We start from the raw sequence: 18,136 nt of genomic DNA, 5'->3' as shown, positions 1-18,136 counted from the left end.
GGCAGCTGCGCTTACGGTTGAGCTCCCTTGCTCGACGGCGGGGAGCTCAGGTTACGATTGGTCAGTCTTGCTATGACGGCGGACTGGGTTGGACAATGAGCCTGAGCCTGGATAGGCTTGGGTATACCCATGGTTGAGATGTTTTGTATCCAAATAAAGCTGCGGCCGTGTTATGCCATATAAAATACTGTTTACGTGTAATTATTGTATTTCCTGTACTGTTGTGAATTTGTAATCCGAGGTGTCTCGGCTGCCCATGTTAAAGATAGGCACAGTGCCCCAGAGGTGCACGGAGCCGTAGCTAACATGGCGCCGTGCACCGAGGGGCATGCGCATTCATGCCAGCGGGGTGCCAGAGAAGCGGGGTGGGCGCGTTCCCGCCGCAAATGGGGGCAACCCGCTGGCATGGGAGGAGAGAGAGCGGGGTTTAAAAACCCTGGGGCGGAGCCCGGACGGCCTCTTCTCGCGTCCGGGCTCCAGGTGCACCCACCCCTCCCTCCACAAGCTATCCTTATGTTTACTTTGTTTTATACATTCTGTCGCAGCTTTGGCGGGGTACCCAAGCCTGATGGTGTAAGCTAGGCAGCTGGGGCAGCTGCGCTTACGGTTGAGCTCCCTTGCTCGACGGCGGGGAGCTCAGGTTACGATTGGTCAGTCTTGCTATGACGGCGGACTGGGTTGGACAATGAGCCTGAGGCTGGATAGGCTTGAGTATACCCATGGTTGAGATGTTTTGTATCCAAATAAAGCTGCGGCCGTGTTATGCCATATAAAATGCTGTGTACGTGTAATTATTGTATTGCCTGTACTGTTGTGAATTTGTAATCCGAGGTGTCTCGGCTGCCCATGTTAGGGACAGAGCATGTTCAGAGCTCCTCCCCCTGGTGTGGTCAAGGAGATGGGACAGAGCATGTTCAGAGCTCCTCCCTCTAGTGTGGTCAAGGAGATGGCATGATGTTGTAGGAGTGCCCACAGGATCGGACCTGCCAAAGCAGATCAGGACTGCCTAAAGGACTGTGATTATCTACCAAAGGACTCTGTCTTCATTATAAAAGCTTCTCTTGCATTGTGCCTTAACCACAGACTGTCAGCTCATGCTTCCAAGATGCAAAAGTAGCTGAAAGAACTGTTTAGCCTAACAGGATGCAGATGCAGTAGATAACAGCTGGTAACACTTAGCAGCCAAAGGCTTGAGAAATGAAGCAGCCTGCAGGTCCACATGAATAGAAGATAGCTTGGGAGTGTTGCAACCCCCACCCTGCATCTCTGAGCCTTACGCTCCATTGAGCCTTATTGTAACAGAATCTTCGGCTAAGTAAATCAGGAGACAAGAGGCAAATTGGTTCCAATGACAAGGCAGCTTTATTGCTAGCAATGAACAGTACTGAGTTCAGACTCAGGATACTGCGTCACGAGCGTCACCTGTCACTCGTTCTTATACAGATTACTGGTCATGCACATAAAACACACCATACATCACACATACACATGCGCAGTACAGACACATGCGCAATACATTAGTAGTTCTGTAGTTCTCACAGAGAAAAGATACGTCAGTTTCATAGCTTTCATAGAAATTGTTACTTTGCAAGAAATGTAACTTATTGCAGTGTTCCAGCACATTTACACAATACAGCCTCTATTCATGGATCACGAGACTGCGCTGGCAGAGCCAGCTGCCTTCCCTATAGCCCTAAATTGCTGACTACTACAACTTGTTATCTAGCTGCTGGTTAACAGATACATACTACTAGTAAAGGTCCAAACTGCACAGGTTTAGGTCTTAGGCTAGGCCCATTATATGCAAGCTGAGGTTTTGGTACAAAGCAAAGGTGCAAGTGTAAATGCAAAGTCCAAATAAAAAATCCTGTTAGTGCAAAAGTCCACAAAAGTCCAGATCTAATGTCTCTGCATCCTGTCTCAACTATCTATCTTATTAGCAGGAGCTGACAGTTGATGGTTAAGGCACAATACAAGAAGATGCAAATGTTCAGTAAACATTCAAGTATAAAGTAGGCAAGGCAAGGTCCATAAGTTGTATGCACAGAGCTTGAGGTTGTCCTGCCAGTCTAGTGATGGCTGCAGGCCGTGTACAGTGTTCGCTTGTCCACTCCTACATTATCAACCCTGTGAAAGAAGCATTGTGTGATTATGTGTGTGTGCTAGAACAGGGCGATAAGTTTCGTTTCCTTTGCTAGTATCATTTCAGTATTATGACGTGTGTATGTACTGTAAGAACTACAAAAACTACAAATGTTTACTGCGCATGCCAACTGTGATGTATAAGGGGCCTAATGCGCAGGCCCATAGGGGAGGTATAAATGAGAGTGTCAGATGATTTCACGGGAACAGTATCCTGAGATTGAACTCAATGCTGTTACATTGCTAGCAATAAAAGTTGTCTTGCCTTTGGAACCAGTTGCCTCTTGTCTCCTGATTTAGTAGCTGAGAATCCTGTTACAATGTGAAAAGGCTGAAGCCACTTCATCCAAGGAAGTTTTCATTCTCCCAAATGCAGCCCCGCCATCTTGGTACACCCACAACAACATACTAGACAGGATGATAAGCTCTGCCTACTAACTTCAGGTCACATAATGGGTCATGCACGCTCCTTGGGTGAGGTGTTCTGGGATTTCCTACCTCCTTAAAGTGCATCTGTGTAGAGCAAGGAGGTTAAATAAACAGGAGTGGAAGTGAGCCTATCTGGTCCACTATAAGCAAGAAAGCCAGTTTCCCCTTTCCAGCGCAGCCGTCATCCTCATTCACTCAAAACAAAGCAAGCAAACCTAGGAGCTGCTGCTCCACATTGTCGTTTTTTAATTGTTGTTCCATCTGAAACAAGTCTAAAGCTGTTTCAACTGGATAGACAGTGCCTTAAAAGGTGGAGGACAAAAGGTTTTTGTTTCTTACTGGACAGCTTTTTAATTTATTTGAAAGCTTCCCATCTGTAGATATGAAAATCATGAAATCACAATTGAATATCACTAAAACAGCTTTAAAAAATTATTATAGCTGGTAGAAACAGCAATTTTAAACTCTGTATTTTGTACTCATTTTTCTACTCTAAAAACTAAATAAATACACTGTACACAATACAGATGGCCAAATTTCAATGAGAATATCCTGTTTCCTGATGGGTTCATCTTAACTGTTGTAATCTGCCCTGGGAAGCCTGGTGTTATAACGATGATGGAATATATTGAAATTAAATGGAAGTAGAATTAAACTCTCTTTTCATTGGGGCATATGGAATCACATCTTCATCTGTTTTGTAGAACTTTACCTTTTAGATACACAAATGGATTATTCTGATTGAGCATGTTTCAGGGACAAGTGGTTTATAAGTCAAAATAATAAAAATATTTTCTGTCAAACAGATCTCTCATTTGTGGAAACATAACTAAATGGGCTATAGGCCCCTAATGCAGCCTAGTGGTGTTCTTATATTTTGTTCTTGTGATGGCTCATACTGTGCTAAAACTGGAAATACAGTGAGACAGAATAATAGAATTATAGCTACGTCTTGCAAGGTTCCGCGTTAGGAGTTACGGATCAAGAAAGGGATCTGGGTGTCGTCGTCGATGATACGCTGAAACCTTCTGCTCAGTGTGCTGCTGCGGCTAGGAAAGCGAATAGAATGTTGGGTGTTATTAAGAAGGGTATGGAGTCCAGGTGTGCGGATGTTATAATGCCGTTGTATCGCTCCATGGTGCGACCGCACCTGGAGTATTGTGTTCAGTACTGGTCTCCGTATCTCAAAAAAGATATAGTAGAATTGGAAAAGGTACAGCGAAGGGCGACGAAAATGATAGTGGGGATGGGACGACTTTCCTATGAAGAGAGGCTGAGAAGGCTAGGGCTTTTCAGCTTGGAGAAGAGACGGCTGAGGGGAGATATGATAGAAGTGTATAAAATAATGAGTGGAATGGATCGGGTGGATGTGAAGCGACTGTTCACGCTATCCAAAAATACTAGGACTAGAGGGCATGAGTTGAAGCTACAGTGTGGTAAATTTAAAACGAATCGGAGAAAATTTTTCTTCACCCAACGTGTAATTAGACTCTGGAATTCATTGCCGGAGAACGTGGTACGGGCGGTTAGCTTGACGGAGTTTAAAAAGGGGTTAGATAGATTCCTAAAGGACAAGTCCATAGACCGCTATTAAATGGACTGGAAAAATTCCTCATTTTTAGGTATAACTTGTCTGGAATGTTTTTACGTTTGGGGAGCGTGCCAGGTGCCCTTGACCTGGATTGGCCACTGTCGGTGACAGGATGCTGGGCTAGATGGACCTTTGGTCTTTCCCAGTATGGCACTACTTATGTACTTATGTACTTATAACATCCAAAACGGTTTTTTTTAATGTGTTAATCACCTTTATTATATAGTAACATAGTAAATGACGGCAGAAAAAGACCTGCATGGTCCATCCAGTCTGCCCAACAAGATAAACTCATATGTGCTAGTCTCTGTGTATACCTTACCTTGATTTGTACCTGTCTTTTTCAGGGCACAGACCGTATAAGTCTGCCCAGTACTATCCCCGCCTCCCAACCACCAGCCCCGCCTCCCACCACCGGCTCTGCCACCCATTCTAGGCTAAGCTCCTGAGGATCCCTTCCTTCTGAACAGGATTCCTTTATGTTTATCCCACGCATGTTTGAATTCCGTTACCGTTTTCATCTTCACCACCTCCCGCGGGAGGGCATTCCAAGCATCCACCACACTCTCCGTGAAAAAATACTACTTGACATTTTTCTTGAGTCTGCCCCCCTTCAATCTCATTTCATGCCCTCTCATTCTACCGCCTTCCCATCTCCGGAAAAGGTTTGTTTGCGGATTAATACCTTTCAAATATTTGAACGTCTGTATCATATCACCCCTGTTTCTCCTTTCCTCCAGGGTTTACATGTTCAGGTCAGCAAGTCTCTCCTCATACGTCTTGTAAAGCAAATCACATACCATCCTCGTAGCTTTTCTTTGTACCACTTCAATTCTTTTTACATCCTTAGCAAGATACGGCCTCCAAAACTGAACACAATACTCCAGGTGGGGCCTCACCAACGACTTGTACAGGGGAATCAACACCTCTTTCCTTCTGCTGGTCATACCTCTCTCTATACAGCCTAGCAACCTTCTCACTACGGCCACCGCCTTGTCGCACTGTTTCATCACCTTCAGATCCTCAGATACTATCACCCCAAGATCTCTCTCCCCATCCATACCTAGCAGACTCTCACCGCCTAACACATATGCCTCTCGTGGATTTAATAAATCCTTAGAAACGGGAGAGGTTCTGAGGTATTGGGGAACGGCGGAGGTGGTCCCTCTACACAATTATTGGAAAAGTAATGGAAGCGATGCTGAAGGAAAGGATAGTAACTTTCCTGGAAGAAAATGAGTTGCAAGATCCGAGACAGCATGGTTCTACCAAAGGGAAATCGTGCCAAACGAATCTCATTGAATTCTTTGATTGGGTGACCGGAGAATTGAACAATGGGCATGCTATAGATGTAATCTACTTAGATGTTAGCAAGGCTTTTGACACGGTTCCCCACAGGAGGCTCTTAAATAAACTGGATGGGCTGAAGATAGGACCCGAAGTGGTGAACTGGATTAGGAACTGGTTGACAGACAGGCGCCAGAGGGTGGTGATGAATGGAGTTCGCTCGGAGGAGGGAAAGGTGAGTAGTGGAGTGCCTCAGGGATCGGTGCTGGGGCCGATTCTGTTCAATATATTTGTGAGTGACATTGCCGAAAGGTTAGAAAGTAAAGTTTGCCTATTTGCGGATGATGCCAAAAGACGTCAAGAAAAGCACAATGGACTTAACGAATTATCGACCTGTTGCATCTATTCCGCTCATAACTAAAATAATGGAGGGCATAGTTACGAAACAACTCACTGATTATCTAACTAAACACTCAATTCTACACGAGTCACAATCAGGATTTCCATCAAATCACAGCACCGAAACTTTACTAGTGGCGGCAATGGACTCATTCAAAAAAACAATTGCTACTGGCAAGAACATAATCGTACTACAATTTGACATGTCAAGCGCCTTCAACTTGGTGGATCACGGAATACTACTTCATATACTAGAATACTTCGGAATCGGAGGCCCAGTCCTCAAGTGGTTCGAGGGATTCCTCACCACCAGATTCTACCAAGTAATAACGGACGCCGAAAGATCACCTCCATGGACACCAGAAAGCGGAGTTCCACAAGCTCCCCCCTCTCACCAACCATCTTCAACTTAATGATGATACCTCTAGCCAAATTATTAGCCGATCAAAACCTTAACCCTCACATATATGCTGACGATGTCATGATCTACATCCCGTTTAAACACAATCTAAACGTAATCACCAACGAGATCAACCAAAGCTTCAGAACCATGCATAGTTGGGCAGACTCTTTCCAGCTAAAACTCAATGCAGGAAAAACTCAATGCCTAGTACTCACTTCACAATACAACACAAACAATTACACCAATATAACCACACCATACGGCACCCTTCCTATATCAGAAAACCTGAAGATTCTTGGAGTTACCTTTGACCGAAACCTCACTCTCGATACCCATGTGAAAAACACGACAAAAAAGATGTTCTACTCGATGTGGAAACTCAAAAGAGTTAAGCCTTTCTTCCCGAGAAACGTGTTCCGTACGTTGGTACCGTCCATGGTTAGCGTCACCTGGACTACTGCAACACTTTATACGCTGGCTGCAATGAACAAACTATTAAGAAACTCCAAACAGCCCAAAATACCACAGCCAGACTCATATTTGGAAAAACCAAATACGAAAGTGCAAAACCCTTAAGAGAAAAACTTCACTGGCTTCCACTCAAGGAAAGTGAATCCAGACTGCCCCAATTTGACTGCCCCTATCGGACCGACCGTTCACTTGTCTATTAGATTGTAAGCTCTTTGAGCAGGGACTGTCTCTCTTTGTTAAATTGTACAGCGCTGCGTAACCCTAGTAGCACTCTAGAAATGTTAAGTAGTAGTAGTAAGTAGTAGTAGAAAGTATCAAATTCAAGATCTGCACGATCGTACACAAGATCATCAACGCAGATGCCCCACTGTACATGTCTAACCTTGTGGACCTACCGCCCAGAAACGCCAAGAGATCAGCCCGCAAAGTCCTCAACCTGAATTTCCCCAGTTGTAAAGGACTTAAATATAAGCAGGCATACGCCTCTACCTTCTCCTTCAGAAGCACACAGATCTGGAACGGGTTACCCCCAGCCATAAAAAACATGGACAATCTAAGCAACTTTTTCAAATCTCTGAAAACACATCTCTTCAATAGAGCCTACAAAAACAACCCTTAAAGACACAAATTCACTTCCTAAACTACACTATCTAACACCATCCTCTCTAATTCCACACCCATTTTCTGCATACTTTCAATGGTACCTTGTTTCTGTCAGAGCTTTGTCATAACAATTCTCTGTATTCTGTATACTTTTGATTCTATCTATTACTCTATCATGGCTTTGCCATAACAACACTCTGTAAGCCACATTGAGCCTGCAAATCGGTGGGAAAATGTGGGGTACAAATGCAATAAATAAATAAATGATACTAAGATTTGTAACACAGTGGACACCCTGGAGGGAGTGGAAAACATGAAAAAGGATCTGAAAAAGCTAGAAGAATGGTCTAAGGTTTGGCAATTAAAATTCAATGCGAAGAAATGCAAAGTGATGCACTTAGGGAGTAGAAATCCACGAGAGGCATATGTGTTAGGCGGTGAGAGTCTGCTAGGTATGGACGGGGAGAGAGATCTTGGGGTGATAGTATCTGAGGATCTGAAGGTGACGAAACAGTGCGACAAGGCGGTGGCTGTAGCGAGAAGGTTGCTAGGCTGTATAGAGAGAGGTATGACCAGCAGAAGGAAAGAGGTGTTGATGCCCCTGTACAAGTCGTTGGTGAGGCCCCACCTGGAGTATTGCGTTCAGTTTTGGAGGCCGTATCTTGCTAAGGATGTAAAAAGAATTGAAGCGGTGCAAAGAAAAGTTACGAGGATGGTATGTGATTTGCATTACAAGACGTATGAGGAGAGACTTGCTGACCTGAACATGTAAACCCTGGAGGAAAGGAGAAACAGGGGTGATATGATACAGACGGTCAAATATTTGAAAGGTATTAATCCGCAAACAAACCTTTTCCGGAGATGGGAAGGCGGTAGAACGAGAGGGCATGAAATGAGATTGAAGGGGGGCAGACTCAAGAAAAATGTCAGGAAGTATTTTTTCACGGAGAGGGTGGTGGATGCTTGGAATGCCCTCCCGCGGGAGGTGGTGAAGATGAAAACGGTAACGGAATTCAAACATGCGTGGGATAAACATTGTTAATATATGTTGTAGCCAGAGCCCCCGTCACTGGAATAGTGGTGGGCTCTGTCATGAAGCCTAGGCCCTGAGAGGCACTGGCTAGGCCAGTAAAACTGAGAGAAGACTTAACACTGGGCACCTGCTGAAGCAGTGTCTAGTTGGCAAGTCAAATCAGGATCTGGCCTAACAAGCAAATGCAGTTTTAAAGCTTAAATGAAGAATTAGATAACCTGAATTGACAAGTTAGGTTAGGCTAAGATGGAATCCTTTTTTAAGATGGATGCCTATGAAGATAGGAAAAGAGGGAAAAAAAATTGTTTATCACAAGAAGGTATTGCAGAGGATTGGGAAATGTGTAAGGGGGGAGATTTGGGCTTCCGATCTAGCTTGTGGTTAGCTTGTGGTCAGCTACTGTAAGAAAACAAGATTTGCATATAATTATACAGTTTTAATGAAGTGAATAATGAGGAAAAAGGGTATATAGGAAAGGTGAATCTGGGAGGAGTTTGGATTCGATCCCCAACTCTCCAGAGATGTAAAGCTACGGACGGATGTCCTAAGACCCTTTGATGAGCGTACCAGACTGATGTAAGAAATAAAAGTTTCTACATATCTGAACTTTCAGCTGTATCTTGGTATTACTCAAAGTTTCACTCCTTTTATTTCCTACAGTGATAGAATAATTTCTTTCATAAATCTACTCTTCACTAAATACCATTCACCAGACACATTATGGGGAAAAGAATTCACACACTGATATCCATAAGTGACAGGAGTCAGGTAATAGAGGTCCTATTGGTGGGATATATTCCAAGCCTTCTGAAAGACCCTCTTCACCCTCCTGGACCGGTGTCCGGCAAGGGTCAAGGGGGGGGGCTCCCTAAGGGGGATCTTAACAGTGGTGACCCCAGATTGCTGATTCTCTGAACACTTTCTGAACACCTTTCTGTATCTTATATAATATGTAAGCCTTGTGCTTTCTTTCCCCCTCTTAGTTGCGTCCAAGACTGCGCTTTATTTCTTCTCTCTGATTCCTATCTCTCCTTCTTGGCACTGCTATTTTCCCGGTCTCTTTCCCCTTGCTGACATAATTCTCCCCGTAGTTGGTTTTTTCAAAAACACACTTATGTGAAATAATTTCTTCCCTTCCCTCTTCATTCTTGGTAGTCTGTCGCCACACCTTCCTGTGGGTTTTTTTTCTTTAAGCCGCAGCTTTTACATGGTCCCTGCCACCTCTGTCCCTTTTCAGCCGGTTGTTATTAACTTATGTTTTTGTTTTCCCTTTGAATGCAGCTGTCCCGGCGTGTCACTGATTTCTAGTGCTTTGGTACGGTATGGTCCACTGCTGGTGATGTTATATCTGTCTCTATTCTTATCTGTTACTTTTTATATCATGTTCTCCTAAGGTACCTTGGTGCCGGTCTTTCTTACCTCCTCCTAAAACTTCCAAACCTTTTCGGGGATTGGTACGCTCAGAGTTCGTCCACATGGCACCAGCAAGGTCTTAATGCGGGCTATACGCCTAACTTCTGGAGCATGTGTGGTCTTTCATAAATCATTGTCTTCTCTCACCCGTCACCAGCATTGTGGATACATGCACAATCAGGTAACAGAGTACTGTATCATTACTCTTATGTATGTCTACTAACGCTATTCTTCTGCCTTTATTTCACTGGACTGGCATATATCCTGGTGAAAAGTGCCCACTTGAGGGGTACTGGGAACTGGTATTCAGTCCGCTCCTTTTCTAACCCCTTCCTCTGGTACTATTCTGTTTTTCTGCCTTCTTCCTCTGTTCCCTTATCGCTTTCTCCTTCTGCGCTTGGCTGGCGCATTTGTTTTTCTGTTCCTGTCCTTTTGTGAGTCTGTCTAATGATTGTTATGTGATAAGTGCCCTTATATCTCTTCTTTTATTCATCACCTATACACTGTCCCTTTCGATTGCTTGGTGTGTGCAAGGGTACGAGTGGCATCTAGGTTCTAGGCTGGGAGACCACGCCTAGCAGATGCTGGCTGTTTTTTCTCGTTTTGCCACGATTGTCACTAGCGGACTCATGCTGGCTATTCTTAGCCTAACGCCTTGACATTTCGTGTCTTAAGTCTCCGTCCTCCCTTGAGCGAAGCTTCTCCTGTCTTTTTAGGCTATTCGGTGTATGTTGAAGTTGATCCCCGTTATGTCTCCCCCATCCCTACCTGTAGATCTTGGGTTAAGTAAGATCCAGGCAGGTCACGTTTTTGTGTAATTCTGTCTATTGCGGGTTAAATGCGATCCAGAAATTTTTCTCTGTTTGTGTCACTGTGTTGTTCGCCTAAGCTCGGCTGTTTTTCTATCCTTCCGAGGCTATTCTCTCCATAAAGTCTAGCCTGTCATACTCCTACCTTTGTTCCTACATCTTGTTCTGGTGTGTTTTATATTTGTTGCTAACTATTAACCTCCGACTTTCTGTCTCTTTTTGATTTGCGTGGTGTGCGCAAGTGTATGAATGGCGTATGCTTGAAGCATTGCTCTTTGGCCACGCGAGTGCGATCTAAGGCATGCCGTTTGCTTAAATCGGGCGTGAGTCTCGTGCTGTGGTCTTCATGCGACCATTTCTAGGTCAACACGCTGAGATGACACCCCTTTCCACTTGTTTTCCAAACTTTTAACATATAAGCTTGTTTTGTCTACAGAAAAAAAAATAAACCCCAGGCTCTCTATAGCTCTATCTGTCTTGGCTTATGTTCACTGTATTCCACTGAAATCCTACTTCTCTCCTTTTAATCATTCTGGTCTGTGTGTTTTGTGAACTACTCTTCAGAGCTGACAGCCCAGATAGCCCCCCTCCTTTCGTGCCTATTCACTTCTGCTTTTCTTTTTTAAGTGCGACATAGCCTTTACATTTCATATAAAGGAGATGTCCAGGGCGTGTCCCCCATTTTCTGACACCCCCATCTACCTAGATCTCTCTCTCTATCTCTGTCTGAAACTCTCTTGATGTGTTTCTGTGTGGAAGCCCTGCCACTTGGCGGGTGGATTATTTGTAGCCCCATTTTTCTGAATCTTAAGCCTCTTGAAAGCTGTGTATTTAAAAGTGCGTAGCTACTTTGCTTCCCTTATCTCTGTTAGTGCCAGGCTCTTTGGGCGCTGCCCATCCCCCCCCCCCCCCCCCCCCCCCACTTCCTGTCATACAGCTATATACTTGGAACTGTCATTCTACTTCTGCTATGTGATTTTTAACCCTAAAACCTGCAGCTGTACATTTAATCTCTTTTTCTGGTAGAAGGATTTCTTTGCTGTTACACGCCACTGCATTCTTACTGCTCTTGAGTCCCATGACATCTGCTATCTGTCAGCCGGGTCTATACTAGTATACTTTTCCCTGTTGCTACCTTGGCATTCTTCTGGACTTCAAGTCTGTACTGAGAAAACTCCCTTTCTATTTTTTGTTGTGTTGCAGCTCTAAGTTTCTGTGCCGGCTCAAACAGATTTAGGTCCCTGTAATTTCCCTTCCTTCCCTCACCTCGGCTTCCCTTCTATTAATAAAGCACTGCTCCTTCTTTGTGGTACTTTCCGATACTATTCTCCTACGCTGTATCCTGTGATCTTATCTGTGATCTTATCCGCCTGAAACTGAGCCGCACATGTTTCTGTCATTACTTTCAGGGTGAACTGACATTTTCATTTCACTTTGAAATTGTTTTATTAACTGTGCTACTTGCAGCATGGCTGTCAAGCTACGCACTCTACCTTCCTGAACTCATCCCCTACTGTGGGCGTGGTCACTGGCTCTCTCCTCTTCCCCCGCTACCCTCCCTTCTTAGACTCAATTAAATGGGCTAGATTTTTTGTGTCCTAGTTACATATATTAGTAGTGTGTCATTCCATATTGATATAACCTGCTGCTATCGTTATTTGCTATTTACTACTGTGGTTTCTCCGAGATGGTAGCCTGAATTGAGCTTCTTGTTTTGTGTAGCCACTGTATAGATTTCTCATGCTCTCCTTATAAGCAATAATTTATACACCTTTCATGCCATTATGGTATTAGAAACTGGTTTTTCTTTGAAGTATACTCCAGGCCTGCCTATCTACAGGAAATACTGTACTTCCTTGCTTGCATTGTGGTTTTCGTCCTCCAGTGCATGCTGAGTGCACTGGCTTATTTTAAGCACTTGCAGTAATGGGTTATGTTATAATGTTTCCTGATTAATATTTCCATGTCCTGAGAATGACAATCATTTTTAAATATCATGGTTTTATAAAGAATTAAATTATGTCCTACCTCTGCTGCATTTTTCTGTCTTTCGGCTGGCTCACTCTTAGTGTGGGCGTGTCAGGCACTTCCTGACCACTGTCTTTCTCCCCAATATGCCGTTCTATTGCCCTTCCTGATCACTGTTTGTATTTTTCACCCACACACCCCTCCTTGATACGTAAAAACTACTTGATATTCGCTATCCTTTTACACGTCATTTTAATCCGCTGCTATCACTTCTGATCTTTGTATTACTTTTCCCTGTAACATTTACATCTACATGAAGTCTTTATAACAAGTTTTCTGTTTTCACTCGACAGCATTGCAAAACTAGGATCCAACACAGCGAATCATATCAAATTACAATGGTTTATTGTTTCATTAAGAGCTAGATAACCCTTTGTATAACTTATATGATAGTAGAAGCAGGGGCGTATCTGGACTCCGGCGGTAGGGGGGGCCAGAGCCAGAGGGAGGGGGCACATTTTAGCCCCCCCCCCCGCCGCCGCCGCCGCCGAGCCCCCACTGCCACCAATGACTCTCTCTACCCCCTCCCACAGCCAACCCTCCCCCGCTGCCGTTCTTACTTTTGCTGGCGGGGGACCCCAACCCCCCGCCAGCCGAGGTCTGCTTCCACCTGCCGCTGCCGTAAAAACTTCTTCAGCCGGCGGGGGACCCCAAACCCCCGCCAGCCGCCCCGCGGTGTTTAAAATTCATCTTCGGCCTCCGTGGCCGTGCTGCTGTGATAGGCGCTGTTGAAATCCACTTCGGAGTCTGACGTCGCAGCACGTACAACGTACAACGACGTCAGACTCCGAAGTGGATTTCAACAGCGCCTATCACAGCAGCACGGCCACGGAGGCCGAAGATGAATTTCAAACACCGCGGGGCGGCTGGCGGGGGTTTGGGGTCCCCCGCCAGCAAAAGTAAGAACGGCAGCGGGGGAGGGTTGATGGCGGTAAGGGGGTCCAGGGCAAAATCTGCGGGGGCCCAGGCCCCTGAGGCCCCACGCAGATACGCCCCTGAGTAGAAGTATTTCTTTGCTTTTACCTTAATATATATAAGTATATAAAATAATTTTTTTCTTTCCTGTTGGGAAGATAATGTCACTGTGCCATGAGAATACAGCATTACCTAACTTCTTCATTTATTTCCTGTTGATTCTGTTTAACCCATCCCACCTTCTCTTTCCTTCTAATGCTGCAGCTGTCCTGCTTGTCATCATTTAAACATGTCATTTCAGTCACTGATTAGTATGTATGTTTTATGCCGTATCATTGGAAGTTCTTGGTGTAAGAATCACATGTTTTAATTTGTTTTTTTTCCCCTTTCACCTGTTTAGGCACAGAAACTTCCTGCCATCGCATTCTGGTTTTTTTTATTTACTATGTTCCTTTTCTGAGTGTATGGGTATTAACGGTTCTGGCGTCCTGTTCGAGAATTTATTACATTATATGCTTCTGTTATATTTTCCTGTTTAGATGCTACTTCCAACCTATCCGGTACCCGCCCCGAAAGCATTTAATATGTATTTACCTTTATTTCATTTATTCTAGGGGTATAGCTCCGGACTACACATGTTACAATGCCTTTCTTGCCTTTTGTTGAAATCGGTGTTTCAGTTACATATATGGTTCTCCCCTGTTACTCTTATTATAGTATGTAGAAGTTTCATGTCTTGTTTAATGTCTATATTTTGTTTCCATATACAGCTCCCAACATAACCTTACAGCTTATTTTTGCCTTACATTACAAATTAGGTAGGCCCAGTTTTTCCCATATAATATGTACACTTTATTTTTCTTTCGCAGCTGGATCCTCAAAGTCTTCAGAATCGGCCGCCGCCCTTAAGGTGCCCTACAGTTCGTCCCTCATATACGTAAATATACAGACATGATGCCAGGCTCTGCTGTTCCAGGCTGGAGATTATTGCCAGGTCCTTGTTTACATTTTGTAATTTAAAATTGGGAAATTTTTACTCCAATTCCCTATACTCTCTATACCTTTTCTATTTCTATATCTTTATCTTGACATAAGTTAGAACAATTGACAATTACTGGTACTGGCTGGGATTGCGGTAAAACACCCCATATTAGGACTAATATCTGCCTTAGGCAGGTTAACCATGGTTGGGGTGACAGTAACTAAAAATATAGATTTTGGAATATACACCTGTTTTAAGGTGTCCTCTAGTGAGGTGTTTTGTTTTGCGTAGCTGGCGTATCTGGCCCCCTTGGATGTACTTGTAGCTGGTGTCGATCAGTTGCTGGAGTTTAACAACTGATCTAGAGATTAGTCGGGAGGGTGCCTGTCCTAATTCTGGCAGGGTATATCCTGGATTTCTGAGTCTAAAACACTTAGGAACGTTAACTGGGGGTGTGTATTGGTCAATGATGCGTTTATGGGGCTCTTGACTAAAGTGTACACTATGTATAATCCCTACTCTTCAGACTTTTTTCTTTAATACTTTTACTAATTTTTAACGCTTATATTGGGTTGTGAGCAAATGTTAGTTCTCTGTCTCTCCAAATTATGGGGATTCCTTTACCATCCATTTTGTGAGTAGTTGAATCTTGTACAAGTACTTTGATGGTGCAGTGAGTTCCTATTTCTTTGGACAGACTACATAAGGTCTAGACATTAGAAGATATTTGAGTTATGGTAGATACATAAGAATTATTGGAGTTATTACAGAAGATACGTAAGAGTTATTGGAGTTATTACAGAAGATACATAAGATGTTTGATATAGTGTAGAAACAGTTAGATAGAGTTCAGGGACTGATGCTCTGCGGGGCTTCCACTCACTGAGGGACAAATTCTTGTGTTGTCCCTATGGTAGGTGACAGTGCCTAGTTAGGGATCGTTTAGATACAGCTAGGGGACTAACACAAACATAGTACTAGGGACATGTAAATACTTGGATACAGCTTAGGTACTAACCCAGATCTAGTTAGAAATAGTGTAGGGAAATTTAGTAAGCATGGTTAGAGTAGTTAGGGAATGACGGAACAGACATTTGAGTCCTTTAGCATACATTTTGCATGGTGCGTGTCCCCCGCCTTATCTATCTGTCTACCCAGCGCAGGGTAACACAGTAGAGGGGGGTGCCGTTAGGGGAACCCCGAGACGTTGGTGTGACCTTTCGGATTTCCTCCGTGTACCTGTAGTTTGTTGTCACGTTAGTTGTGATAACCTACGGAGTTGGTGATTTTTAGTTGTATTCATAGTCAGATTTCTTTTGGCAATTCTATATTCAGATTTCTTGTGGAGATAATAGTGACAGATAGTAGTGATATAGGTGTTTTATAAGACTAGATTTGCCAGTACAATTTGACACAACCCAGATATCGGTGTTCTACCATACCAGAGTTCTGGTACCCAATTCATTATGCTGCCTCTTGAGAGAGTGATAGATCACTTCCCAGGAGACAGCATAAATCTTATAAAGTTTTGCCAAATATGGCATTCCTGGAATAAGTTTCAGCCTGGACTCTCGTGGCCCCGTAAGGGCACCTTTAATACCAAAATTCTCAAAAGGTTATTAAACTTTATTTACACATACACACCCGATTCCACCCATCGTCTCCACTCGCAGATCCTCAGTAGATGGGTATCGACTATCACTGATCGCGTGATCCCAGACACTGTCAATCTGACATCATTATTGATACCTGGTGAGGTCAATCTTAATCCGCGGCCTGGTAGACGGCCCCCCGCAAGAGCCACCTCTAGTTGTCCAGAGCTTAATCCATCCCCCACTGCCCCAATACACGTCATCCCAAAGTTCATTGTTGGCGATGCAACCAAGGTGGTCATTATGCCTATGAATGCAGGGATAGTTACCGGCCTGATCGTGTTGCACAGAACACAAGCCACCATACCACGACTCTTGCACATGCCACCTTCAATCATGATTCACCCGTTCCACATAATCCCAATGCTCCTAGTGCTAACAATCAGTCCCGGGACTATCGCTCTCAGCCTACTCCCAGCCACCGAGCTGAAGTACAGTGCAACCGTTGTTTCCAATTGGGACATTACGCCGTGGAATGTCCACGCCGGCACCTTCCTCATAGTCAATACCGTCAACCTCCTCCAGACTCCCCATCGCTGCGTGTCTCCCGGATGCAGAGACGACAGCCACGGAGAGACCGCAGGCGACCCAGTGACCTCCCCTCGCTAGATAACCCGAACCGCCCAGACCGTAGGAATGATTACCCTGATGATCATGGCTGCCGGTCTCAACCTCAAAGAGGCCCACCCGACAATAATAGGCGTCGCAAGGACGGCGGTGCTCTGCCTAGTCCCGATCGCCATCCTGATGTCCTATGTTATCGGTGTGACCAATATGGTCATTACGCAGCTCAATGTCCACAACCACCACGGAACAGACCTAGAAATCAATTCCGCCAAAATCCTCCGGATCGCCGGTTGTTCCCTTTGTGGAACCCGGATCAACGCCGTCCGCAGTGACCACAGACCTAGGGATCAATATTACCCACCCCATAATGACTAGGCGTAATCCGAACCCGGACTGATTTTGTTGCTCACAGTTACTCATACTACTAAGCTCCTCATTTAATGCCCAGAAACCATTTCTCTGTATATGTGTTGGTGTGATGTTTCTGTTTCTATTACAGGTGACATAAGTCTTTATTTTATATTTTTAAAGGTTTAATTGCAAGTTTATATTTATGGTACCATACAAATGACCTAACTAAGTCAACAAGTTATTTATTTGCTTTTATGCATACCTTCCCTGGGGAGTTCTTATCAACTGCAGGGATGAGCGATCCCCGGAGGGTGTTCATTTGATGTTTTTTTTATATATACCTTAACTGACTTATTTATGCCATTTTACTCTATACGGGATCCCTTTTAAATAAAAGCTGTGTATTGCTCATTGTTAAAATGTTTACTGCTTTGACTGTTGCGCTGTTTAAATTGACGTGACATTCACTTTTTTAGTTTTTTCCCATGAATATTTTTTGAAATCTCTTTATGGTGTGTGTGATATCTGAAAGCTTTTCATTATTTCCTTGCCTAAGGAAGAAGAAATATTTAATAACCATTAGCCGTTATATAAAATAAATGTGAGAAATATTCCCTTGAACTGGCCATTCGGGGGAGCATTTTGCGCTGCTCTTAGATTTTGTAGTATTCTTGAACAGAGATTTGGTGAAGCTTTCAGACATAAATAAGGAAAATTATGCACTCCACTTTCTGATTACTTTCTATTTAACACAGGTAATCACAATGACCCTTGGAATGCCAACTATTGCGCTTTCTATCTCTCTGCCTTTCAATGCGAGTGATTGTGAGAAAAACTGGTGTAAACTATTCGTGTGCAGCGGTCCTGGAATTTATGCTTTGTGTATTTGACTAACACCTTGCTTCAACTAACTCTTGTCACATGGCGGTTTGGTCTTGAAGCGATATGCTCCTTCCTACTTCTTTGACTGGTTGCAAATTACTTAAACTCTATGTGAAGGTCAATCAAGGGTGCACTTTTGAATGTTTTTTTTCTTTCATTTATCTTTTTCAAGGAACCTT

At 43.9% G+C, this 18,136-nt stretch overlaps 1 protein-coding gene across 1 annotated transcript in view; it reads left to right on the top strand.

Annotated features, from left to right (window-relative positions):
• The window catches only part of LOC115462246 (zinc finger protein 260-like), a 201,123-nt gene that overhangs the window by 110,702 nt on the left and 72,285 nt on the right, over nucleotides 1-18,136 (top strand). The gene's annotated exons all lie outside the window — the stretch shown is intronic.

The sequence above is a fragment of the Microcaecilia unicolor genome, chromosome 2 (genome assembly GCF_901765095.1).
Source record: "Microcaecilia unicolor chromosome 2, aMicUni1.1, whole genome shotgun sequence".
NCBI lineage: Eukaryota > Metazoa > Chordata > Amphibia > Gymnophiona > Siphonopidae > Microcaecilia > Microcaecilia unicolor.
Note: the sequence above shows the minus strand (reverse complement) of the source record. Positions and strands in the feature narration are given on the sequence as shown.